The sequence below is a fragment of the Ammospiza nelsoni genome, chromosome 1 (genome assembly GCF_027579445.1).
Source record: "Ammospiza nelsoni isolate bAmmNel1 chromosome 1, bAmmNel1.pri, whole genome shotgun sequence".
Taxonomy (NCBI): domain Eukaryota; kingdom Metazoa; phylum Chordata; class Aves; order Passeriformes; family Passerellidae; genus Ammospiza; species Ammospiza nelsoni.
Genome location: NC_080633.1, coordinates 145429362 through 145457162, shown reverse-complemented (window position 1 = coordinate 145457162; position 27801 = coordinate 145429362).

Genomic DNA, 27801 nt, shown 5'->3' with positions numbered 1-27801 from the left:
CAGGTGTCGGGGGTTTACAATTGGCTAACCAATCAAAGAGCATTGTCCAAATTAAGGGGCCTGACGGGCAATTGGCTTCTATACGCCCGTTCGTTTTGGATTACACGGAGCCTCTCTGGGGGAGAGACCTTTTAGCCCAATGGGGAGCCAGAATTGACTTACCTAAGGCTCCCCAGGTTTTTCGGGCAGTGGCCACTGAAGAGTACCAGACCTGGAAACTGAATTGGCTATCAGATAAACCAGTACAGGTCTTGCAGTGGCCACTTAACAAACAAAAATTGAAGGCCCTCAATGAGCTCGTTCAGGAGCAGCTACTTAAGGGCAACATTGTGGAGACTATGTCTCCCTGGAATTCTCCAGTTTTTGTTATCAAGAAGCCCAATAAGGATAAGTGGCGGCTCCTGACCGACCTCCGCCAAATTAATGATTTAATAATTGATATGGGTCCTCTCCAGCCAGAGATGCCCTCCCCAGCAATGCTCCCCCAAAATTGGAATTTGGCAGTGATTGATATCAAAGATTGCTTTTCTGAAATTCCCCTTCACCCGGACGATGCCCCACGCTTTGCTTTCTCGGTTCCGTCCATCAACCGTGAGTCCCCAGCCAAGCGCTACCATTGGCGGGTGCTTCCACAGGGCGTGAAGAACAGCCCTGTGATCTGCCAATGGTACGTTGCTTCGCTGCTGTCACCTGTACGTACAGCCCTCGGGGATGCTGTCATTGTTCACCATTACATGGACGACATCCTCGTGTGTGCACCCGACCACAGTCTGCTTGCCCATGCGCTTGACCTGACAACCAATGCATTGGTTGCTGCAGGGTTCGAGCTCCAGCAGGACAAAATTCAGAGGATGCCACCTTGGAGATACCTGGGCCTGGAAATTACAAAGCGGACCATTGTTCCGCAGAAATTGGCTATTCGGACTAAGGTCCAGACCCTAGCAGATGTCCATCAGCTGTGTGGGTCCTTAAATTGGGTGAGACCCTGGCTGGGCATTTCGACCGAGGACCTAGCCCCCCTTTTCAATTTGTTGAAAGGGGGAGAGGGGCTTAGTTCCCCTAGGGCTCTCACCCCAGAGGCACAGGTAGCTCTGGAGAAGATCCAGAAAGTTATTTTGGCCAGGCAGGCCCATCGTTACCATCCGGGCCTGCCATTCAAATTCATTATACTGGGAAAGTTGCCACACCTCCACGGCATGATCCACCAGTGGGACGAAAGCCTGAAGGACCAGGGCTCAGGAGATAAGCTCTTAATCATAGAGTGGGTCTTCCTGAGTCACCAGAGGTCCAAAAGAATGACACGGCCACAAGAGTTGGTAGCCGAACTGATCCTCAAGGCTAGATCGAGGATCAGGGAGCTGGCAGGTTGTGATTTTGCGTGCATACCTATCCCACTTAAATTAGAATCGGGCCAACTTAAAGACCTTTGAAGAACTGCTGCAAACTAATGAATATCTTCAGTTTGCACTCGACAGCTACACTGGGCGCATTGCAGTAGATCGGCCGGCCCACAAATTGTTCAATTCGGAATTTAAATTGTCTCTGAAAAAGGTTCAGAGCAGAGAACCGCTGGATGCTATGACAGTTTTTACCGACGCGTCTGGAGCATCCCACAAGTCAGTGATGACTTGGAAGGATCTTCAGACTCGGCAGTGGGAGACCGATGTTGTTGTTGTGGAGGGCTCTCCACAAATTGCTGAGTTAGACGCAGTCGTCAGGGCATTCCAGAGATTCCCTGAACCTTTCAATTTGGTTACAGATTCTGCGTATGTCGCAGGTGTAGTGTCGAGAGCTGAATTTGCAGTTCTTCAGGAGGTCACCAACCAAAAGTTATTTGAATTACTTAATAGGCTCGTCGAATTAGTCTCCCACCGTGAGCACCCTTTCTATGTCATGCACGTAAGATCACACACAGACCTGCCCGGGTTTATTGCGGAGGGCAACCGTCGTGCCAATTCTTTGGCCGCGGCTGCCGTTATGCAGGCCCCTCTCCCAGATGTGTTCAGCCAGGCTGAGATCAGCCACCAACTGTTCCACCAGAATGTGCCTGGTCTGGTCCGGCAATTCAATCTGACGCAGGATCAGGCCAAGGTGATTGTGGCCACATGTCCCCAATGCCAGCACGACCAGATGCCCACCGTGGCATCGGGGGCTAATCCCCGAGGTCTGGCAAGCTGTGAGGTGTGGCAGATGGACGTAACACACATCCATCTTTTGGCCAATTGCGTTACGTCCACGTCTCAGTGGATACCTTCTCCGGGGCTATCTATGCTTCTGCCCACACAGGTGAGAAGGCAGCGGATGTCCAGAAGCATCTGCTTCAGGCATTCGCTGTCTTGGGCATCCCTAGGGCCTTAAAAACAGACAACAGCCCTTCATATACATCCAAGGAGCTGCGGAGCTTCCTGCAGTAATGGGGAATAGTCCATAAGACCGGCATCCTCTATTCCCCAACAGGCCAAGCCATGGTGGAGAGGGCCCACCAGAGCCTCAAGAAGATTCTGTCCCAACAACAACCGGCAATGAAGGTGGAGACCCCCCACGTCCGGCTGTCGAGAGCGTTGTACGCACCCAACTTTCTGAATTGCTCTTTCGACAGCCAGAATCCTCCAGTGGTCCGGCATTTCGGAAGTCACCAGCAGCTGCAGCCTAAGGCCAGGCCCCCGGTTCTTGTAAAAGATCCGGAGACCTGGCGGACGGAGGGCCCCTTTGACCTGGTAACCTGGGGGAGGGGATATGATATGTCCACTCCCTCAGGCCCCAGGTGGATACCATCTAACTGGGTTAGGCCCTTCGTCCCGAAACAGAGGACCAAGCAGGAGACAGTGCCACAGGTCCAGCAAGCATGTTGGCGGCAGCGGAGGAAGCAACACCATCCAGCTCCTTCCCTTTCTCCAGCTCTTCCCCAAGTTCCCGAGGAGCCCTCTCCTCTGGCCTCTCCTCCTCCTCTTGATCTTATCTATCACATCTCCTCCTATTCTCCCCCAGCTCCTGAGATCTCTCCCCGTAGGTTTTATTTGAACTGGTTGTTTGGAGAGGAACCATTTTTATGATTTCGTTATACTTTCACTATTTTCTTTCGTTTCAGTTACATCTCCCCGATGGCCTCAACCACATCACCGCTAGTCCCAAACCCTTGCCTGCTGCTGGTAGTCGCAATGACCTTCGGACTCCTTTTGACACCATCGGAGCCGTGGGTCATCCCCCAGCCAAAAGTTAACGTCTGGCGTGCCTTAGGTCAGGACAGCATCTGCCTCGACACCGGCGCAGCAGAGGACCCGATGTCGTCTTGCCTTGTGGGGATCCCTTTCTCTCCAGGCGAGTTCCCCGTTACGTTCCAATGTGCCTTTTCCCCAGTCCTATCCCAGAGTCTTACCATTCTCCCCAGTTTTGATTCTTCCAATGCCTGGAGAGACGGAGTGGTCAGGCTGGATCCTGCACCCTCCGAGCCCACAGAATTACATCTCCTCGGGTCAGCCAACGCCTCCATTTGTTTTCAGTTCGACTACGGTATAACCCCAATAGAGAAGGGTAGTGAGGTGGTCCGTCAGTCCAAGGAAGAGTATCAAGTCAAGCAGTGGTGCCGGGCCGTTCTGAAAATCCTCGGCCCCACCACTACTGGACGGACCCCTTACTCCCTTCCAAGAGGCATGTTTTTAATTTGTGGCGACCGAGCGTGGGCAGGCATCCCCTCTGGCCTGGTCGGAGGGCCGTGTACTTTTGGCCGGCTGACGCTGTTTACTCCTAACATCACCCAAATTGTCAATTGGAAGAGAACAAACATCACAGCAGAATTGGGCAGAGCCAAAAGAGATTTGAAAGATCTCACAGAAGACTGTGATGACGAAATTACCCATTGGTCGCATTCAAAATCCGTTGCCTTTACCATTCTGTTGCCTTGGGTATCGGTAGCGAAGACTCTAGGTGAATTGGGCCGCCTAGAGTGTTGGGTAGCTAAGCAAGCGAATCTTACATCAGCTGCGCTTTACGACCTCCTCACAGACAAGGAAATAACAAAGAAGGCAACACTCCAGAATAGAGCAGCAATAGATTTTCTATTGCTGCTCCATCACCACCATTGTGAGGAGTTTGAGGGCCTCTGCTGTTTGAACCTGTCCTCCCGGGCTGAGGACACCAGACACTCGATCAAGCGACTCCAAGACCTCGTACACCAGGTCAAGTTAGAAACATCTGACTGGCTGGGGGACGTGTTCAAGGGTTGGGGCCTTAGCGGGTGGGCCAGCTCGATTTTAGAATCTGTTTGTAAAGTTGTTTTGAGTTTGATTATATTTTCAGTTCTGATCATGGTGATCCGCGGACTGGTCCAAAGACTGCTAAAAAAGGCCTCCTCACCCGCTGTGAACCACGCTGCGATTCCTTCGGAAGAGCACTTCGAGCTGGACGACCTCTCTTCGGAGGCCAAAGATGCTGCAGAAGAAGAGGGGTCCACCGCGCCGCCCCACGAACATCCATGGGCAGGCGACCTCCAGCTCGAAGAAGGCGAGGACTGGCCGGACCAGCCGCGGGTCCCCGACTTTTGAGTTTTTATGGACATTCCTGTTTTCCTTCTTTTATTTGTTAAGAAACGGGGAGATGTTGTAGTGTGTTTTTAAGTTTCTCGGTTTGCTCCCCCATTTTATGTATGTTCCCCCTATTATTCTTTGTAAATGGTTCCCTCCTCTCCAGTTTTCCCGCCTCAGAGTTTGTTACAGTTAAGTTACTATGGTTACCCTTTCTCCCTCAGTTGCCAATCCTCTAAGTTATGTAACTTCCCCTCCCCTGTCTCTCCTTATAAGTAAGTTTTTCCTCCTCCCTGGGCCCAGTCAATCACCCCCCACTCCTCCCAAGCTTCTGGAACCTTCGGTTAGCTGGGGGCTGTGGTTGGCTGTGGTCCCGGGGCCCCTCCTATTGTTTGTATTCACTGCTTAGTTTTGTATGTCAGTTATGTTCGGTACTTCCCCTAATGATTTCTTATTGGATAGCTGGGCTTCCCTCCCTTCTCCACCCCTCTGCTTTAAAACGCTGTGTCTCCCTCTATTCTTTGCCATTTGCTGCTGGTTCTTCTTCCCTCTGTTGGTTCCCGTGGACCATCAATAAACCCACTGTTAACCCCAGCAAGTGGTCGCCTCTTGTTCTCGTCTCTCCTGCGCGATATCCAGCTCCGCCATCCAGCCCAGCCCGAGGCCAGGACGCCAAGGGGGGCTGGCTCTCCTATGCGTGGAGGGTGTCGGCCATCTCTCACCTTCACAGCTAGCCGGATCTAGGGCCACTTACGCCCTCGCGCAGCAACAGAATTCTTAAAGAGAGGTGGTCAATGCCCTAAACCTGTTAGTGCTCAAGAAACATTGTCATGGTGCCACTGTCACGCTAGTTTAACTTATGGTCACCCCTGTAGGGCTCAGGCAGTTCCACTAGATCACCATTATAGGTTCCTTGCAACTAAAATATTTTATTCTCTATCTGCCAGTTCTTGAAGTCTTCGCACAGTAAGTTTTACCAGTTTGATCCTGCTTATGCTGTTTTAGCTGAGAATTGTCACTGGAAGCTTTAAGCTTGTTTCTAATATTATGCTTGTGAGTTTTCTTTAGTGTTATGAAACACCTGCGGGAGTGCAAGTAACAAAAAAAAAAGTTGTAAGTCTATAACTGACATTAGTCACAAGCTAAAACTGTGTCAGATTTCCAAATCTTTACCCATTTCAGGAGACACAATTCTTAGGTTTTGGTTGTATTTTTGTGTATTTGGAAGTATATAATAGGAATCTAGTGGGTTAGAACTGCTGAAAAACATCAAAGTGTTTAAGAAAGAAAGAGAATATTGTGGCTGTAACAGGGGGATATCTTGTACATGGCATCAAACTGAAATCTAAGTGGATCAACCTCTCGGAGAGAAACTGGTGAAGCTTTTCAGAAAATCTGGCTTGAAATTATTAAAATGGTCAAAATGTCATTCCCTCAGGGGCTTTTGGAAAAAGCAGTTGGTTCATCCAATCCTTGGAATACTGCAGCAGCCTGTGGCTACAGTGACAATCTGTCCAGGGAGACCACATCTGAAAAAAAAAAAAAAAGAAGAAAAAAAAAAAAAAGAAGAGGCAAGTCTCTTCGTTGTTAAGCACACGAGTACATTCTATTTTGCAGGAGGCGAGGCCCAGGAGCCCAAGCAAAGCCCAGAGAGCCAAGAGCAGAGAGAGCAGAGAGGGAGGACACAGACCCGGGGCTGGGGGTTTATCAGGTGTCCCATGGGAGGAGTCTTAGGAGGATCAGACTACAGCCTCCTCAGAATGGAAAGGCTGAGAAATTCTTTCTTTTGTGAGTTGTTATTTTGGTTGATTGGTTGGTTGGTTTGTTAAGTGTGTTTTGAGTAGGGAAATTTAAAATAGCAGATACCTACTGGTTTTGTGAGATCTTTTTCTGATTAAGAAGGCATAATGATTGGAGGATAGAATATTTACTACAGCCTGTGAAATGACAGGTCTTGCAGTCCTGCAGCCCCAGTATAGTGCAAGATAGTGCACTTCAGTCACAAAAGTGACAAGTTAGGGCTTATGAGAGAGCAATACGCACAGGACGTGATGAAGGGAACTGACAGTGGCAGTTCCTTAAAAGAGATACGTTAAGGAGGGTAGTCAGGGCTGGGCAGTGTGTTTAGGGAAGATGCACTGAACTCAAGGAAACCTAAAAGTATTATGAGAGGTTTTAAAAAAGCCTACAAGAGAGGAGACAAAAAACAGTGTTTAACCTAAAAATAAGGGGGCTTGTCATGTTGCACGGACTGTGCCTCTGTGCCCACCAGGACGATGACAACAGGGGCGCAACAGATCCGCCTCTCAAGCTCCGCAAATCCCTGCTACCAGCAGTGGTTCAGTGCAGGAGCAAAAGGCAGCAGCACGGGTCATGGGGGTGAAACAAAAGTGCCTTTATTTCATGACCAGCACCCAAGACAAGACTTCAGGCGAAACAAGAGCTTTTATAACCTCACTCGGGAGGAGGGGTTTAGGGTAGCAAACCAGTAGGGGTATGGTTGGGGAGGGGTCGAAGGCGGGACATTTTACACTTTTGAACCAGTAAGGGAGCAGTGGGGAGGGACATAACTTGGGTAAGCCAATAGGGTTCTAAAAGATACAGAATAGGCAGGGAATTCTCCAGAAGAAAGGGCAGGTTTGGGGGAGGATTGACACTCAATGGGAGGGGAAAGCAAGGAGGATTCTGGGGAAAAAGGGCAAGGAAAGGAAGGATTGACAACTGGGAAGGCTGGGGATTAAGACTTGGTAGGGAGTGGCTAGGTGACAAAGGAAAGATTGACATTTAATGAGGGAGTATGTCTAATTTTAGAAACACAAGATACAAGATGAGGAGCCTATGCCACTCTGAAGACAGGGGGAGGACAATACAGAGGGATTATAAAACCCACAAATAAAACAGTGAACAAACCCACAAATTAAGAAGTAAACCTACCAAACAAAGAGAACACACTGCAACAGGGGCTGAGGAGAAATGCAATATTTAAAATAAATTGAGAGCTGCAATAGATGTCTTAGGAAAACTGTGGTGTCCTTATCAATTTAACCTTTAAGAAACAAAAGGATAGATATAGTTTGCCTTAGGCAAAGAAAGGTGGGTGGCTCCAGCTCTGCAACACTTCTTCTCCTGGAAAAACAGGCCCAGGCCTGTTCACCTTCCTTCAAAAATCATACCTCTCTTTCCTTTTCTCCACTGAGCCTTCCCAGTACTACAGTTGGGACCTCATAAACATTGACTAACAGAGACTTATTTACCCTTTTTCTTTCTTCACATGCAGCACAGCTGTGAATGCCACGATGAAATGCACTCAGCCTTTCTGCACCAGTGTCACTTCGTTGGCTCATGTCAAATTTGCAATGTAAAGGGGTTGTGCACAGTCTGACTTCATTCCACTGGGAGGCCACCCTGATATTTTATCACTATGTGCCTGATTCCAGCATTTAGTAATTGAAATATCACACAGAGAAACAAATGGACTGCAGTACCCCCCAGTAAAGTATTCTGCCTGCATTTTTCACCAATCACTCGTGCAAATACAATGATTTTATCTAGAAAACTTTTCCTTTTTTACAGGAATATAAAGGGAGACAGCGTCAAACCCTTAAATTCAAATTTATAAGTTATCCGCAATGCAAATTGAATAGACTATCTGCACCTCCTTTGTCTTCCTACCACAAAAACAAATTAGAATAATTTCATTTGACTTCTTTTGAAAATCCTGTGCTGGCTGTTTTTTGCCATATTATTATTATTATAATAGTTTATGTAATGAAAATGTGTTAAAGTCTCATTCCAGCAGTGAGGCTGAGCTACCTGAATTTCTCTATGAGATCCCTCTTTCTTTTTAGAGATGATCCAAAGTTTTTCTCTCCTCAGTTCTCACTACCACCCATCCCTTATGTGGTACCAAAGATATCAACAAATTATGAGGTGACTTAGCCAGATACTCCTGCAAGCACCACAGGGTGAATTGCATGCAGATCAACTGTTGATCTGTTTATTCCTTAAATAATCCTTAATGCTTTTTCTCTGTTTCTTCATTATTTGTTGAACTTCATTCTGGCTCTGTGTCATGTGCCACTTTTGTAATGAAGCCTTTCAGAGAAGGCAAACTGCACTGTAGCTTCTACATGTCACTAGCTTTTTGCCAGGATTTGTTTTCCCATCTGGTAATGAATTTCTCTTTTCTTCATTGCTTTTTTTTCTGTTGCTTCAGAAGTATTTATATAGATTTTTCTTTCCTTCACTAAGAATAATTTTGTATATTTTTCTGTTTTTTTTTTTTCTCTTCTCACAATATTAGCCACTTATGTTCATTCTTAGTCACTTGTACAAATTTGTAATGACATTACTTTCAAACCTTTTAAGGGCTCATAATTCAACCACAACCACTATGCTTTACTTCCTACCTGTCTTTTTCACTTTTTCACCTGGGGAGTTTATTTCTAGATATATAATACACTCTCTTGTTGTGGTGTGTTTGTTAAGTTCATTTAGTTTCTCCCCTATTTTCTGTACTGTACCCCCCTATTTTATATAATGGTTCTGCCCTCCCCAGTTTTCCTGCCTTAGCCCTGCCACTCATTTTGTTACTATAGTTACTCCTGCCATTGGTTTTGTCAGTCCCCTATGTTATGTAATTCCTCCTCCCCTCCATTCCCTTATATGTATGCTTGTTTCTCCTCCCTGGGCCTGGTCAATCACCCCTACTCCTCCCAGTTTACTAGAATCTTCTTCCCTTTAGGGGTTATGATTGGCTGTGGTCCCGGGGCCCCTCCCTTACTTTGTATTAATTGGTTTTTCCTAATGTCTGTCATGTTATGTTCACTCCCTTATTGGTTCCTTGTAAACCCCTCCCTGAGACACCTCCTCCCTTTAAAACCTTGCTCCTCCCGTTGTTCTTGGTCACTCCCTGGTTGACTTCTTGGGATCTCCAATAAACCTGAGTTTGTCCCCAGCGAGTGTCCAGCTCCTTCTTCCTCGTCTTGGCAGCAGCGAGCCCATCCACAGCCAGCACAACCCAAGGCCCATAGAGGGTGCTGGCAGGATTGCAGCTGGGTGTTTGGCCGCCGTCTGCTAGCCGGACATCTGAACGATAAGGCCGACACCTCGCCACACTCTCTATCAGATCACCTGCCTGCTTTGAATTGGACTGTGTTCCTTAGACATCCTGCCTACCTCTTTGCATAACAAGCATTCAAGATTCTTCCTAGATTTACTCTACAGAGCACTTTCACACATCCTAAAAGTTAGTGAATGCTATTCTTCATTTTCTAAAAAATTACCACTTATCTTTGGAGTCTTTGTCAGTTCCTCCCAGTTAGCTGGAAAGAGCTGAAACAGTCATTCTTCTTCTAGTTGATTCTTTAGCTCCCAAGGAGGCAGAAAAAAAGAGGAAAAAACCCAACACCAAAACCCATATATTTCAACACTTCATGGATGATTATACTGCTGTAAATTTTTTCTAAAGAAAGCTGAAGTATTCCATCACCATCAGAATGTTCTTTTGGATGCCTCTGTATATTGTTCAAAAAACCTCTTAATTAAGAAATCTAGAATATACCATCTCACACATTGTGTCAAAAGGTCTTTTATTGAAAAAGTCTTGCTTTTTATTCATGCTGTACAGACCTGACTGCATATTCTTACTTGCATGACTACATGGTTGTTGTCTCAGTGATGTTCAGATTCATGGTGGGTTTTGCCCTGCAATTCTCTCTGTAGCCTGAAAGAGGAGTAGCTGGTTCACAGCATTTGGCAGAGGCCAGGTAACTGTTGAGGTTATAGGGCTCTGTGTGAATTTGGGAGGAGACAGTGGCTGGGTACTTGCCTGGGAAAGGAGAAGTCTTAGGTTCTCATCTCTGTCAAGAACTTGTAAATGTTTTGCAATACAGAGTTGTTGAAGATAAAAAACAAACAGAAAAAAAACCCCAAACAAACAAAAACCTACCCACAAAAAACCCACCAAAACCAAAAAAAACCCATAAAACAAAATAAAACCACCAGAAAATCCATACTAATTATCTTCACAGTGGTATGAGAGCCCAGGATTTATCCTACAGTGTTGTTTTAATTACTCTCTTATTACATCCCGAGAAAATCTGAGTCATTCCTAGAACTACAAAAGGATCTGATGTTCTCAAGTGCTACTGAGAATCCCACTGGTTACCTTAGATCTAATTTGTAGCCCCTAACTCTAAGACACCTTCATTTTTCATTGGAGCTACTCCAACATTCAAATTACATTCAATTTTTTCACAGCTCTTAGCTGCCTGAGATATTGTTCAGAGCTTGTGACAGTGTAGGTGAGAGAGAGAAAGGAGGGGGAAAATGAGATGTTTTCCTATTTTGGTGGTGTCATTACTGATCTCTCGGGCTCTTCCACTTGCATCCAATGCCAGATATTCATCTGGGATGAAACAGTTCTTTTAATTTCACATCTAACATCTACTCACTTACTACACAACAGTTTTGCTGCCTTGTGTGACAGAAGATAGCACTGTCCTTTACTTACACTACAAGGAACTTTTTCACTCTGGTTCTTGCAGCAATTACCTTTGGGACTGATTGGACTCTTCTGTGTTAAAAAGCAAAATCTTTTTCTTTTCCAAGCCAAAAAGTATGGAAGTGACATTCATATTATTCACATTTTCAACAGTCTCATTATTCTGGATATTGCCTCAGAAGATTAAAAAAAAAACCCAGAATGCTGATTTAAAGATTAATTTAGGAAGCAATTTTAGAGTCCCTCTAAAGTCATGCTTTGAATTTTAATTCCTACAAAAGGAAAATGAATCAGAACTGAAACCTTTTAGTCTTGTGAATGGAAGGGAACACATTTTAAAATAACAAAGATAAAGCATTTCTGAACACCTATGATTCAGGCATGGTAAGGAAATACCACTAATTTAATAGTATTTATGATGCTTCATATGACATTACTAAATCTGGATGAAGTTTTTTGGTTTTTTTTTTTTTGGCAGAAGCAGTAATGGTTGTAAGCAATTCAGGTTTATAGTACCACAATGTGTTTTAGAGAAATAGGAAAGAGATTGTAAATTGTTGTAAATGTTGGTGCATTTGGAATAGAAAAGATGAATTGGGCACTTTGGACTTCATAGTGAAATGCTAAGCCATCCTTTTAAGCAATTGTTCCTATACCCTTTGCCTTAGATGGGTGAAACACCATGAGAATGGCCTAGTTTTATAAAATGCTGTTCATTCCCATCCTGGACTCCTGCACCCCCAACTTTCAACATGGTCATGTGAAGGAAGGAAAATTTTTTAGTGACAAAAAAATAAGGTGGAGAATTAATGGCAGAGACCATATTCAATTGAGCCAGAACTGTTGTTTTGACATTGAAAAAAAAAAAATCATTTCAATGCAGAAGATGGTGAGAAGTGACTGAGTTACAGCCTTGGTTACACTGCTTCTGTGAAAGCAGGGAGGGGTGAGATGATTGTGGAGCCAATAGCAAGTTGTTCAAAATCAAGTTACAGGTAATGGAAAAGAAAGGAGTAACTATGACTAGGCCAGAGCATTCTTTTAAGATGCTGTTGAGTGGAGCAACAGTGGTGTTTGATCTGCTGTCCAGAGCAGGAGAGGGGTCCTTGTGGAATTCTGTTCCACTCACCATTTCTACCTCTGGTCAGATGAGGAAGCAGCAGTATTGGTGAGATAGGATCATAGTCATGGAATGGTTTGGTTGGAAGGGACCATAAAGATCATACAGTTCCAACCCCCCTGGCATGGGGAGGGATATCTTCCATGAGACCAGGTTTCTCAGAGCCCCATCTAGTTTGGTCTTGAACACTTCTAGAAATTGGGCATCCACAACTTCTCTAGGCAGCCTGTTTCAGTAAAGAAGTAGTAAAGGATAATAAGGAACTTCTCATAGTAAAGAATTTCTTCCTAACATTTAATGTAAACCTACCTTCCTTCACGGTTAAAGCCGTTGTCTCTTACCCTATCACTGCATGCCTTTGTGGAAAGCCCCTCTTCCATCATTCTTGTAGCTCCCTTGCAGTAAGGTCTCCCTGAAGTCTTCTCCAGGCTGAGCAGCTGGGCTGTGGTTTCCTGATGTGTGTATGAACACCTGAGCCAGAAGCAGTGCAGTGTTACCTCCTCCCACATCCACTGGGAGCAGCCGAGCTCAGAGGTGACCCTCAGCTTTCAGTCCCTGCTGATGGCACCTGCAAGACCAAAGACTGAGGCTGTTTCTCCCTTTTCCATGCCAGCTCCCTGCCTCTTTGGGCCCCAGGGCTTTGCAGTGCCTCCCTGCTGGGCAGGCACACAGCAGCAGCTCACAGTACTGGGTGCTCTCTGCCCTGTTGAATAACAGCAGGATGGGGATGCTCTCCATTAAACCCATCCTTACCCAAACCAAGCATTTCCAAAATCACGTGGTTATTTTCAACCTAACTGGAGTTCTATTTAAGCACAACTTGAACAGGACTCACCCTCAAGGGCCTGATTTTCTTGAAAAATGAAGGGGAACTTAACTTTATCCTTAGTTATTTTTCTTGAACACATAGCACTCAGTAAACAAGGCATCCAAAATCATTTACAGTAATTGTTGGAAATATATACTGTGGGCTTGTGAATTCTTAAGCCTATTTTACTTTCCCAGTGATGGAGGTGCTGTCTTGTTCTTCTCTCTGTCACCATGTTAGTGTTGTTTAGCTGAAATATATTCAGTACAAACATGAATGACAGCCTTTAGCTATGTGAAAACAGACTGTTATCCAGAAAGACGAAGTTCTCTTTGCTCTGAGCCAGATTTTAAAACTACTTACAGAGTGTTATTTTCTGATTCACTTGAGTGGCTGCACAGTTATACCCTTGGTGAGACTTAATTTTCACAAACATCTCCAAGAATAGTAAATTATTCATTATCAAGACCTTTTCATTAGACAGCTGACATATCAGCTTTTCTCTCTGCTCTGATGAGAGATAAACAGAAGTTTATTACACCAGGAATGAGAAAAGAATAGTTGTTTGGCACCTAAATTGAATTTAATTCTATAAATACTAAGCATCATTTGTAACCTATTATTAGAGACCTGAGTTCTAGATTCAGGGCTATATGTTCAGCTCGAGTGATTTACAGTTTCTTTCCCAGCTTTAGTCATGATAGTAACTGTTAATTCTACCTAAATGAACAGCATTACAACAAAGCAAAACATATTATATCAGAACAAATCATGACTGTTCTTCCTCTATGAAGTATTATAAATCAGAAAAAATTTGCTAAAAGCACCAGAATTGTTATCATCTGGATTAGTCCACATGTGTTCCAGGTGTTTTCTTCCTGGAAATGGGTAATCAAGGTGGAAATCTGCAACATTCAGCAGCACAGAACATGGCATTTATTAGTAAGAGGTTGACTTGTCAAGTGAATGTAAGAAGCTGAGAGAAATAAAACAATCTACAAACAAACCTAATTCCTTTAAAATTAAGTAATCTCTCTTTTCCTATTTTTAACAATAATAACCCCCCAAGAAATCTGTTTTGAACAAATTTAAAAGATGTCTTAATTTTTCAGCTTTTAATATACTCCTAAAATAAAACCAAGCTCCATTTAAAAAATAAGTGCTATTAAAAAAAAAAAGTCAAACTGTTTCCACCACTATATGGAGAAATAAATAAAAAAAAAAAAAAAAAGATTTTTAAATTAAAAAAATCTGCCCAATCTGAATAGAATTCCTATTTATTTTGTTAGTCTAAAACTGCCTTTTTCAGCAAGTATGCTATTTCTGACAAAAAATTCCAACAACCTCTATTTCTGTTCCCCTGGTTCATATTTCTGTCAAAATTAATGATCATATCCTGCATTTTGGTGCTCTCCCTAGATTATGGGCCTTTCCTAATGAGCTGATCTGATTTATACTGGGTTAATGATCAACAGCTCGGAGCAGAACATATCAGAAATCCCTTGGGAGTTTGCAAATTGTCAAACAGATGAAGAAGACTGCTTGTACATTGTGTTTATGACTCCTACATTATTTTTAGAAACTGTTACTGAAAAACCCTCAAAGTCATTATGTCTTTTCTATGCTTATCTTTACATAGGAATGTAAAAAAATTAGTGATTTAGAAATGTGTATCTGCTATAGAATCTCACATCAAAACATTGTTTGTGCATTTTCAGTACTCATCTCTTTGCACCCCTTTTATTCTTTCTTTCAGGAAGAGCTGGTTTCCCCAAAGGAAATACCCACTGTGTGGGAAAAAAACCCAAAACAACAAACTGTTTTCTGTAGATTATGGGCCCATTTCATTAGAAAAATGACTGCATAAACTAGCCACATGTTCCAAAACACTGAAAAACTTTGGGGGCTCTAAGAAAGATCCATATACCGCTTTACATATTGTATTTCTTCAAATAACCTTTCCATATTATTAGCAATAAAAATCCCAAATCCATCAAAAAAAACCAAGGAGATATTTTAGATCCAAGTTAATCTAGAAGTTTTAGCTTCATTCATTTCATTTGATGATTTGAATGTGAATGAGTCCTCTGAATAGCTTTGCTGAGCAAGGCTTCCTCATTGAAGTTCCGAAGATTTTGAGCTTTGAGGGATGGACATTCCACCAGCAAAGGGTGGAGAATGGACATCTGCCACTGCCTGCCAGAGCCCTGGCTAACTCAATTAAGTCCCGGGGCAGCAACAAGTGTGGGGAGCTGACTTGGCTGGGGTGTTGCCAAAATCAGAACCTCAGAGCCCACTGCTCTGCAAGGTGCTCTACAGCAATGCACCAAGTACTGGATAAAGAAGGCAGGGGAGACTCTTCTGTGGGGAGATTCCAACCCATTTATTGGTGAGGAAAGGTGGAGGCTAACTAAGAGAAGGGTTCACAAGCAAAGGGTTCACAAACAGCCAAGTACCTCTATGCATGGCTCTTTGAACCAACAAAAAAACAGGGGATGGATGCAACAGAATAACCAATAGGGTAACTCTTAGGTTGTGGTTTCAGGATAATAACTAATCAGGGTCAGGGGAGGAGAGAGGGTCCAATAGGGGATTGGTTCATGGGATAATTGGCACAGAACATTGTAGAACAAATGGCAGGGTTTACTCTGATGGACAAGGCAGAAGGGGTAGGGCCACCTTGACAGGCAGGAAAGGGTCTGGAACAAAGGGAGACAGAACAAAGACAACTTGAGAGACGGTTAAAGGGGAGGGCACTCTCAGGAGAACCATCTGGGTCCGCATGGGCGATAACTGAATCATACTACTAAACAACTGAACAATTAGCACACGCATAACAGACATGCAACTTGATTTCCAGAAGTGGGAACTGGTGAGGTATTTCTGATCTCATAGGAAGGATTAAGGTAAAGACCTCAGAGAATCTGATCCTCACAGGAAACTTCTCTTTCAAAAATCAGACCTATGCCATACTTTCATGCCAAACATTCAACATTAAAAAATAATATCAAAATTAAATAGATTCTCCTAAACAAAAGTAATTCAAAAGTCATTTCACACATGCAGTTCCCATCTCATGGTTAGCTGAGCTGCTAACAGCAATTTCAGTGGATTCTGGAAAACACACAAAGAATGTTTTGATGCCCACAGCCCAATTAATACTCTCACCAGGCTATCCAAGCAAGAACATCTACTGATTGTATCTTGTCTTTGAATCAGATCTCAAATACCTGCTTATTATCAGCCAAAAGAAGAAAATAATTTCAGAGTAAGAAATGGAAGTATTATGTTCTCCTTTCAGTGACAAGAAAATACTACAGTAATCACACACAGCTGTTCTCTAGGTGCAGAGGAAAAGAGAATATTTGAAGCATCCAATCTGTACTAAAAAATAAATGCCATTCAGATACTGGTAAGTCTTAATATGTCATTGTGGTACCATTTATTGACTTACCATTGCAAATATGCAGATGTAGGTCAGTGAATATGCACTGGGGATGGACATCACCATGACTGGATTTTGTCCAAACTCTGTTGCTGACCCTCTGGATTTTCTGAGGGGTTTTTGTGGGGGGTTGTTGTGCGTGCATGTGTGTTTGTTTGTTTCATTTTTGGGGTAGTTGCTGGTTTTGTTATGTTGTTGTCTTGGAGGACTAGAGATTTTTTTTCTAGTTCTTTATTATTCATTAAATATAGCTATTTAAAAACAGTTGGCTACAGTAAGGACTGATATCCTCCTAGATGGTATATAATTTGAAGTGTTTGGCAAAGCTCAAAATAGGCTGGAAGTAATTCAGTTCCAAAAAATTTGTAAAACCTTGAAATTCAGTTTAGTCAAGGAGACTTCCAAACACATGTTCATTAGAACTGCAGCAAGAGTGCAGCTTACTAAATAAAGTAAGCACAAGAGTTAATGAATGCTCTTGAATATTGGTGAAATGTTTAAGTCTTTAAAAGAACGTCAAATTTTGAATACTACTGGCAGACCAGCTATGTATTTCTGAAGTTTAAACAAGGAATAAAATAAAATTTTCATTATTTTGTACACTGACAAAACTCTGCAAATAATTTCTGCTGATTAAGTCTATTTTGTTTGACACTTGTCCCAGAAATCTTTTATGTACTCAAGAGGTTCTCAAAATGTTATTTCTAGTTGGAAACTGAGATTAAAAATGTCACTCAACAGAAGCAACAACAGAAGTTATTGCTTCGTCTCGATCGTACAGATTATTGCTAATGGAATACAGCAGGCAAACTTTCATAGTATGATCAGTGCATTTTATGCAGTAGAAATGAAAAACAGCAATGCTCTTGTTCAATAGCTGTTCTTTTGGAAAGACTTGTCTGCTCATGAAGCAGAAAATTGCCAAGTAGAAATACCAGTAAGAGCGAGTAGGTGACTTTTAAACTTTTATTCCACACATTTTTACAGATTCATCAGATGCAAAAGTATCCTTTTACATAGAAGAGAAATATAATTCTCTTCACTGCTGAAATTGCTGCTCCATGCTGAACAGCAAGGGAGCAAGTATCATCATCGGTCACTCAGCTGGCAACTTGACAACTGAACAACACAAATGCCACTTCCTTTATTTCCACAAAGAAGCTCAAGATGGTCCATGATTTTTTTGTCTGCATATCTTTTTCCCAGTGGTAGCAATGATTAGAGAGTATGGTTTCTGAGGTTGATTGGACTTGATCCTATTGCTGCTACAATATAATAGACCCACCATGTGTCCAGCAAGCCTGAAACTAATGCTGTGCATGACTGTCTATTGTCAACAAACTCAGTGTATAGAAAAAGGGGAGAAATAAAGAAGACAGATTACAAAGCACATCACTCAAAATAATAATACCAATAATCACCTTAGACCTTACTCAAAAATATTTCAAGATCACTGCAAGACAGTGTCCTCTCACAATGGCACAACAGGAAGAGAGAGGCTACCAGGCAGAGGCCCCTTCCCCACCATCAGGATATTCACTGCCACACACCCAGGGGTGGCACAAAGGCTCCAAGAACACAGCTTCGAGCAGAGGCATCAGTGCTGAGGGAACTGATGCCATCCCATGGGAGGAGATCTCAGTGACCAAAGCATCCAAGGGTCATGTCAGCTCATTTTACATTTGACAGGAGCTCAAGGAGCTTCTGCTGCTATGTGGAGGGAGCCCCTGGAGGCCTGTTTATGCTTGGTGGACCTGCACTGTACTGCTGCAGGGGCATCCCTGCTGTCCCCAGTGACAGCTGCCTCCCTGCCACTGCCACTTGAGGCCTTCTCTCCATCCTCCTGCAGGCCATGGATTCCCAGGTATTCTGGTTCTTGCACTTGCAAAGCCTTGTCCAGTACCCACAGCCTGTGGGCAATGGTTTGGATGAGGCGACACGCCGGCAAATGGAGGTGCATGTGAAGCTCCAGGAACAGGAGAAGATTCGGCTGGAGCAGGAGCTGGAGCAGCTAATGCTGAAGCCAAGCAGCAAATCCTGGGGAGACCTGCTCTGGTCTGCCTTGCAGCACTGGCAAGTTTGGGTATTTGCTGGGCTCCTGCTCCTTCTCTTGGCACTGTGCTTTATGCAAAGAAGGCGTCAGTTGCAGAGCAGTGGCCAGGAGGAGAATGAGGAAGAGGAAGAGGAAAAGACATGAGAATTACAATCTGGGATGGCTTCTAGAGGAACCCATTAAGTGGCCTGTACACAGACTGTGAGAGGACAGCATTGTCCCTGAGGGACAACTTCACAAGTGTCCTCAGGTGTGTCTTGAGAAGAACATGTCTTCCTGGTGCTGCAAGGAGCCATTGCTTTTGGCAATGCCTTTGACAGTTGGACTGCCCATGAGGAGAAGTCATGTACTGTGTGCTGGTACTCTTACTCCTCCTGGAGGCCACATCTTCCACCTGACACTGAGGGGCAGAGGCCTGGCCTGGAACTTCAGTGTCTGTGTGGAGCTGGAATACAAGTGCCTGAGGGAGCAACTGGGGGCAAACCTGCTGTGCCTCCTGCACCATTGCAAGGTGGATAGGAGGAGGATGCGGCAGTTCAACCTCCTAGACACCCTGTGCATCACTCCTACCTCCATGTAAGGAAAAATGCCCACTGGTTCTGTGTGCTGGTGAGATCAACCTGGTGGCATTTGCCCTGGTCACGCAGTTGGTGTTTAGTGCTGCTGCCTTCTGAACGCTCCTGCAAACTCAGGCTGATCAACGAGGAAGGAGACTTCCAGGTTAAGCTGTTCTTCGGGGTGCAGCCAGGCTCCTCAGACATCTTTGTGAGCAGCTGACCTCGAGGGCCCCACGACCAAGCCCAATCTGGCCTGAGACCTACGCTGTGGCAGAGTTCAAGTGCTTCAAGCAGGGCCCCCAGGACAGCTCGCTCCTCAAATGCCTGAAACTCTTGGCTGGTATTCTTGTATGCAGGACATCTGTTCCATCAAGACCATCATCATGTGCCTGCTGAACACCGTGCAGGCACATAGGGAGAGTTTGTGCTTCCGCTCGCAGATATCCTGGAGCAATCGGATTATCCCTGGAAGCGAAACACCTGGAGAATTTTACTGTGGGCAGCCAGAGGCTTCTGGAGGAGATCAGTTTGCCCCCAGATGTACCAACAGTGGAGCCACCCAACCTCTTCCATCTCCTGACACAGGACCTGGCCACCCACTCGAAGGCGATGGAAGCCTCCCTTGATCTGCGCCATCGCCTGGCAGGAGTGCCGGCCTATGGCCAGTGTTAGTGGGACTTGTGCTCAGAGCTGTGCTCGTGGGACTGGCAGCTGGTGGCAGAGAAGGAGCTCATGGTGCTGTGGCAAAGACAGGAATTCACTGGCTACAGAGACAGATAGGCAGATGAATATATAACTATAGTGTGTGTGTATATGTATATAGCAAGATTTTTATTAGCAAATGTGTTTTTAATGGATACATGTTATATTGAAAAGTTATTAGTTATCATACTATTTTAAAAAACAATATAGAAAATCTGTACTGCTGTGGTGCCAGATTTCTTCAGCCCAGCTAGCTCCCGACACTGTCAGCGAGAGTGGGCCACCCCCAGAAAGTTGTTGAATCTGGGGGTGCAACTGTAGGGCACAGCGTCTCTATGGCATGGGTGGACTGCACTGGGGGTAGACTGTGCTGAGAGTAGGGACAAGGAACAGAGAGAGGTCTTCTGTATGTTTTCCAATGCTGCTTATCCACCAGAGGGTGAGGAACAGAAAGACACTGAATCAAAGGCACTCACCAACGTAAAAATGGGGAGGTCTCAAGGGAGGATTCAATCTTTAGCCAATTGGGAGAAACTGGGGTTGGAACACAAGGCTGGGAATACAATGTTTAAACCAATCGGTGATTACAGGGGAAGAGAATGACCTAAACAAACCAATGGGACCTCGAAGGATACAAAATTGATAGGGAAGTTTCTAGAGAAAGGAGCAGGCTTGGGGAGGGATTGACATCCAATGGGAGGAGGAACCAGAACAAAAGGGCAGGTCTTTGGGGAGATGGACAACCAGGGCAAAACCAACAACACAAGGAGGAAAGGAATGACCATTGGTAATAAAATATGCTATAACAATACAAAATAGGGGAGAGTTATAAAACTGACTACTAGGACGGAATTACTCTCAAAACCACACACTGCAACACTACAGCATCACTGTTGTGACATATATTAATACTCTCTAGTGGCTGCATTTATGAGAGGCAAGATTTTTATTGCACAGATATCTTTATAAAATATATATTATACACATATTATATTTCATTCAAACAATCAAAAAAACATATAGAAATGAAATAAAAATACAACTCTGTATAATTCCTATATAATAACGCAGAAAAATATATTTATAACTAAAAGTTTATTAAATTTGAAAATATTTATATAGCAGAAAAAGGTCATCAAAATAAAATATTAACCAAACAATATAAATTTAGTTGTATATCCTGACACTATCTGTAGTGACACATATTAATACTCTGTAGTTACTGCATTTATGACAAGCAAGCTTTCTATTACATAAATGTATTTTTAAAATAGATATAATGCATACCCCATTTCTCATATTTTTGTATGGAAATACAGCCATAGACAGTGTCGCTCTCTGTTGGGAACCCCTATTAATACTCCATAGTTAGTGTACTTACGACTGGGAAGCCTGAAACTGCTTTGCTGTTGCTTCAATAAAATGCAATATTGCAGGGTCTAGAGCATGCAAGACTTTCTTGATCTCAGCCAGACCTATAGTGTTGATAAATATCACTGATAAATATCACACTGTGATTCTGGACTGGGGAGATTTCTTCAACCAAACTTACAGGGCTGAACTGGTTCTCATCGGAAATTAAGCTCAGCTGCCCCCAGCCCCCATGATCACAGAATCACGGCTTGGCTTGGAAGGGTCCTTACAAATTGTCTTGTTCCAAGCCTACTGCCATGGGCACTCCTGCCGCTAGGCCACATTGCTCCCAGCCCCATCCAGCCTGGCCTGGAGCACTGCCAGGGATGAGGCAGCCATGGCTTCCATGGAAAGCGTGGGCCAGGGCCTCAGCAGCCTCAGAGGCAACAATTTCTTCCTCAGGGCTTCCCCCTGTCAGTGGGAAGCCATGACTCTGGTGCTGTCCCCCCAGGCCCTTGCAAACAGCCCATCTGTAGGTCTCTGCTGGGTCCTGTGCAGGGACTGAGGCTGCAGGAAGGTGCCCTGGCGAAGGCCTTGGGGAGTCCTGGGGGCCAGGAGTGCCGCCATGAGGGCAGCAGGGCCTGGAGCGGCCGTTGGGGCGGGAGGGCAGAGGGCAGGCACTGAGGCAAAGAGATATTTTTCTTTTGTTGTTCCTAACAAATTCGCAATTCACTAACAGAACCTGGCTATTGTAAATAAAAGTCTACTTGGACAAAGGGGAGAGAGAATGATGCATCTGACTCCATCACCAGAAGGCTAAAGAATTACTTTATTTTGCTATACTGTGTACATTGTATCTAAACTGAATCTGCCGTGCACTCACTCTTGCTCAGCACTGCTCACACCCCACTCATCTCTCATTCTCTCGGGACTGTCCCATGACAATCCGACACACACACACTTCTTGGCCCTGATAGGCCAAGGGAACAAAACATCCTCACTTCGGGTAAACAGTCTCCATATTGCATTCTACTTTAGCGCAACACAGGCACAGCAAGCGAGATAAGAATTGTGCTTTCCTTCTTCTCTGCTTGTCTCCTAGCTTCTCTCTCTTCAGAGGGCATATGAATACTACACCTGACCTTTGCAGTATGCTTACAACAGAGGCAATGTGCATGAGCAAAGAAAAGAGCTTTTAAAGGAAGCTCCTGAGTTTGGATGAAGCACTGAAATGACTGAAGGCTTTTCCCATCATTGTTGTGGAATATGAAAGTCAACCTCTCACAGAAAAAAAAAATCATAAAAAGTATAATAAAATAATTGGCAAGGAAAAAAACTTGGAAAACAAAATTTCAGATTGCACTTTCAAGAAACGCAGGATTTTGTCCTTAAGGATATTTTTAATTTATGTACTTGCTTTAAAAAGCACATAGTCTGTAAAGGTGTTAGTTCAGTATAACACATTCTGTCTCATGAAATTTATTTAAGTGAAAATGTCATGCTGGTTACATTCAAAATAAGATGTAATTATAACTTCTGTTTTTTTTGTTATATCACTTTGATGTTGTATCAACTACATACCTTTGTAAAATATGTTGCTAGATTTCTGTATCTCTGGTTGTCACAAGCTATTAGGGCCTATGCATATGTGCAAACCCACCTCCTCAGCATTACACTGAGAAAAGATGTTTGCAGTAAAGATAAAGAGAGAAACCAACCATGACCCTGGGATGATTTAAATTTCAAAATGAAGTGTATCTGTGATCTGGAAAAAGAAGAGCAGTACTATGATTATGAAAAAAACCTGGGGTGTCTCCATCTGATACCTGACCCACCAGAAGATTTTTCCCCCCTGAATAATTTATACTATTTAGGTAGCAGAAGCATGGAGCTGATGAAGGTTTCCCAGACTTAGCTCAGACTTTGGGCATTCAGTGAGAAACTTCTCCATTTGGGAATAATCATCTTCCATTCCCTACACAATTAATGGAAAGAAGTCAGTGTCCATTCATCCGTCATACAACAAAAAATCAAAAAATTCAATTCAAGGTCAATTCATCCATCATAAAGCTTATATCTGGGTGTGCCTATTTTAAGGTGAAAATACATCAAAAGCTTTTTGTTTCCTTGCTGTATCTGGCATGGATTTTGCGATAAATTATAGGAGAGAAAGGACTTTGTAAATTTGTCATACATTTTGTTTTGCTTTAATTTTATATCATACAATTAGGAAGTAAAAGTAAACTGAAGGTATTTGCTCCCTATCATTGTCAGTGGAAAACAGAGATTAATCCAAATATTCCACTTGTACAGGAGACTTTTTATGTTTGGTATTGCCAACTAACTGGAAAAGCAGAATGATGTCCTCTTCCCTTACTATTTGTCTGCTTTTTAAGATCCATCAAAGAGGTGGTAATGATTTTTTAACAAGGAGAATAAGTTTTACCAGTGATTTCAGAAGGAAATATTGTGAAGGAGGCATGAATAAAAAATGCAATAAACCAAAAACAAAAAAAAGCCCAAAACACCCACAAATCCATCATCTTTCCTCATCAGAAGCTTAAGAAGCTCCTACCTGTATGTATCTGATCGATGTCCTGCTTTCCTGCAATATGAGATCCAGAGTAGGGTGGGTTTTTTCTGTTCAAAATGAACTTGAGCAGGTGAATAACTTTAGTCCACAGATCTGGGTGAGGCCATCAAGGACCTCAAGACCCATCCACACAGCTACATGTCACCTAAGGTCCTTGTGATTCTGGTTACAGGAAATTTTTTCCTAACCTCAACATGAGAACACTTTTGAGGCAGGAGCATGTGAGTGAGATAGCACGAATATTGGAAAGCTTCTGGCTGTCGCTGGTGCACCAAACCATTCTGCCCAGGGGACTTTTCCAGTGGCAGCTAATTGCTGATGTTTCAGAAGAAAACCAATTTTCTCTGTCTCCCAGAAGTAAAGTTAGACAACAAGCAAGAAAATAATATTTCTTTCTACTGCCTACAGGCAAAAGTAGAGCTGCGAAGTATTCAGTGAACTAATTAAATACTGCTATGAACAGAGCATGACAAACTCACCGTTTTGTCTCTTTTCATCCCCCTTTTTAGGAAGCCAAACAAATGATCTTATCCTGATAATGTATGGTTTAATTTCAAGTCCCTATCTCACCCTTTTACTATCTTACAATCTCCCCTTGAACAAATCACACTCCAAGATTCCATTATTTAATCTCTTCTACTGAAATAATTAAACTTCATCATCTTAATGATTCTCTGGGACCTTCTTACAGAACTTCCCTTGCTGTTAAGAGTCCTCCTAATTTTCAGTTTAAAAAGTTTTCTTCCTAGAACACAGTTCTCTGAATTTACTGCTTCCTACTATTAGCCCCCAGATTTAAGCATCTCCCTCTCAGTCATCTCCAGGTTCCCCAAACTGTCCTCTTTTGATCCATTATAAAATAGATTCCTGATTTCCATAACTATTTGTTCTTGTTAAATTTGTTTTTCTCTTTTTTATTATAGGTGAAAAAAGTGCATGTTTAAAAGTGGCAGATAAATTTTAGACAGCCCTACCTTACGGAATTAATTGAATCCTACGTGAGACACATGATGCCAGAATAAATGAAAATGTTGATGGGTACATGGAGATTTAAACTTCAGGATATTATGGTCTGTGCTCTTTGTAAACAAAAGAATTATTTCAGCAGGATTTATCTGAAGATCTTCTGCGAGGAAACACATTCTAGAGAGACAGAAATATTGACAGATTCTAACAGTAAATTCTAGTGACATCCCATAGGGTTATGTGGCTATGCAGGTGGCAGCCACTCTTCAGACATCCTTTCACTTGGCATCTGTGGATTACAGTGTAAGAGATGGTGCTTCTGACACTTTTCCCTTGTGGTTACTTTTGCCATTAAGCTGCTTCTGCTTTTGTTAGCCCCTTAAAAATAAGGGTATCGTGGTTTATCCTAATATAGAGTAAGTAAAACCAAAATGTAATCAGTACAGGTTTTTTTCCTCTTTCTTGAGCCCAACATTGGTCGCCAAAAACTATTTGTCTTGGTTTAGGGCAAATTTGGGGGTAAACTTTAGAAAGCAAATTCAAGTTACCCCTCATCAGTTCAGAAGACATAAATGTCCTTTGTGAAAAGTGGGAAAAACTGTTTATTTAACAAGTACTCACAAAAATGGAAAAATTAATAAAATTAAACAATAGCCAGCGGGACCAGGGAGGTCATTCTCCCCCTCCACTCCATCAGCTGGCACAGATGAGGCAGCATCTTGAGTGCTGTGTCCAGTTCTGGGCCCTCAGTTTAGGAAGGATGTTGAGATGCTTGAGCACATCCAGAGGAGGGCAATGAGGCTGGTGAGGGGCTTGGAACACAGACCCTATGAGGAATAGCAGAGGGAGCTGGGATTGTTCAGCCTGGAGAAAAGGAGACTCAAAGGCGACCTTATCACTTTCTACAACTTCCTGAAGGGTAGTTGCAGTCAGGTGGGGATTGGTCTCTTTCTCCAGGCAGCAGCTGGCAGAATGAGAGGTCACAGTCTCAAGCTGTATCAAGGGAAATATAGGTTAGATATTAGGAAAAAGTTTTTCACGGAAAGACTGATAAAGTACTGGAATTGTCTGCCCGGGAAGGTGATGGAGTCACCATCCCTGGATCTGTTAAAAAAAGACTGGATGTGGCACTTGGTGCGATGGTTTAATTGAAGTGTTAGGGCATGGGTTGGACTCAAATGATCTTGAAGGTTTCTTCCAACCTTGTGATTATGTGATTCTGTAATGGAACCTCTTGTTCTGAAGAGATGGCAGATTGAGAGGGAGAGTCCTTGTCTGGGCTGTAGCTCAGCTCACTCAGTCTCTTATCTGTCCCTCCTTGTGCCAGAAAATGCCATGTCCTAGGCCCTGATGGACCACAGGTGTGAGCTCCCAGTGTTTTTCTGGGCTTTCAGTCCAGAGCAAGGCTGATCAGTTCCAAGAAAAAGAAAAGCCGCAGTCTGGGGAAATTCTCTGCCTCTGCTAGTTACCAAAACTAACTAAAACTTTAACTAACTCCTCTCTTGCTATCAATACTGCAGACAACACAGTCCAGGAGCAGGATGTTGGGGCCCAAGTGCAGTTTCTGCAAACAAACTGTTGCTGCTTCTTCCCCCCTTTGCTCTTGGAACCAGACTTAAAGGTGCAGAACTTAATATCCAGCATAAGCAGAACTGATGATATGGGATACAAGCATCATAATTGACAAGAGGGAATTAGCTGTAGCAGTTGTGGCTGCCCATATGCATCTTTACATTTGAAGCTTTTGAGTATGTCCTACAATTCCCAGCCCAACATTTGCTGTTTTGAGACAGCTTAGCTGAAAGGAGAGTTAAGAGCTGCTGTGTAGACACCTTGTTGCAACAGATTGCAAAGACAGCTGTCATCAGCTAAACAGGGAAATTATTACAATTTAATATTTTTTAGATGAGAGGAAAGTTTGACATTGCAAATGCAAATTATCCTTTTCAACAGGACCGTATGGAGAGAGAGTGCCAGGTCTCTTACAAACTCCGCACATAAACCCCCAGAAGTTTATTTGCCACAGAAATCCACCACTGATGTCCAAAATGCTGCATCTTAAGAGTGTACCTGCTCATTCTGTGCTGGGTGAGGTAATGCAGTCAGGAGCACATTCCCAGTTTATCTTCCAGCTTCAACAAGACAGAGGAGAAGCTCTCCACAAGCACTCTTGCTGTGTTTGGAAATTTTCCTGTGTTTTGTGTACCTTTGCACTCCCCCCCAGAATTTAATAGATACTTTCTAGAGATGCTAAGGATGTATAGAAGGTTTGTCTAATGTTTCTGTTTAATGAGAATAACTTTCTGCTCCCTATCCCATTCACAGATCAGTGATGGCAGATAAACTTATGGAGAAGAGAGGTTAAAACTGAACAGGTTTTCTATTTAGGTTAAAGCAACAAAAGAAATCTCTAAGACAGGGCTAATACTTCCTACTTTCAGGATCTTGTGCTTAGCTCCTGGCTGCTAATGGCCACATTTGGCAAAGAGGATGGTGCATGGCAGTAAGTAAGGCATTTTAAGGAAAAATGTCCAACTCTCTACTTTTGCCCTTGAGCTGCTGAAGAAAGCACAGCTGACTAAAATGCTTCTAAAACTCTCCAATTCACACGCCAATGTATCTGTCTTTGTAATTTAATAGGTGCATATGGCAGCAATATAGTGTTCCTTTGCTGCTCAGGAAGATAGTCTGACCCATCTATGCTCAAGGAAGTTAAAGTTTATTCTAAGGAAACCTACTCTAATAGCAACAGCCTTGCACAGTAGTTTCACACAGTTTTTACCAAATTGTTCCTTCTCCCGCAGGTTATTTTTTTGGTTCCAGCTGTGTGGAACAGAAAGTGTTGCTCTACCCATTAGTGAAGAAAAGACTGTGGGTGACAATAAAGAAAGGACCATGGGGCAGGTAACAACTCACACTTTCAGTCTGAAGACTGACAGAAAAGAAAGCCAGTTTCCTTTTGTTTCTACAATGCCACAAATCCAGAGGGTTACCATTCACACTGGAAGAGCAAGAATGAATAACTGAAATAAAAGAAACTCGGGAGATTTTTTCAACAGAAATTGCAGGGGAATATTCTGTATGTCAAAAATTAGTTGAAATAAGGATGATTGTTGACTTGCAGTGTAGCAACAATAATATGTAACATTCCTGGAGCAGAACAATTATGTAAGCAAGAG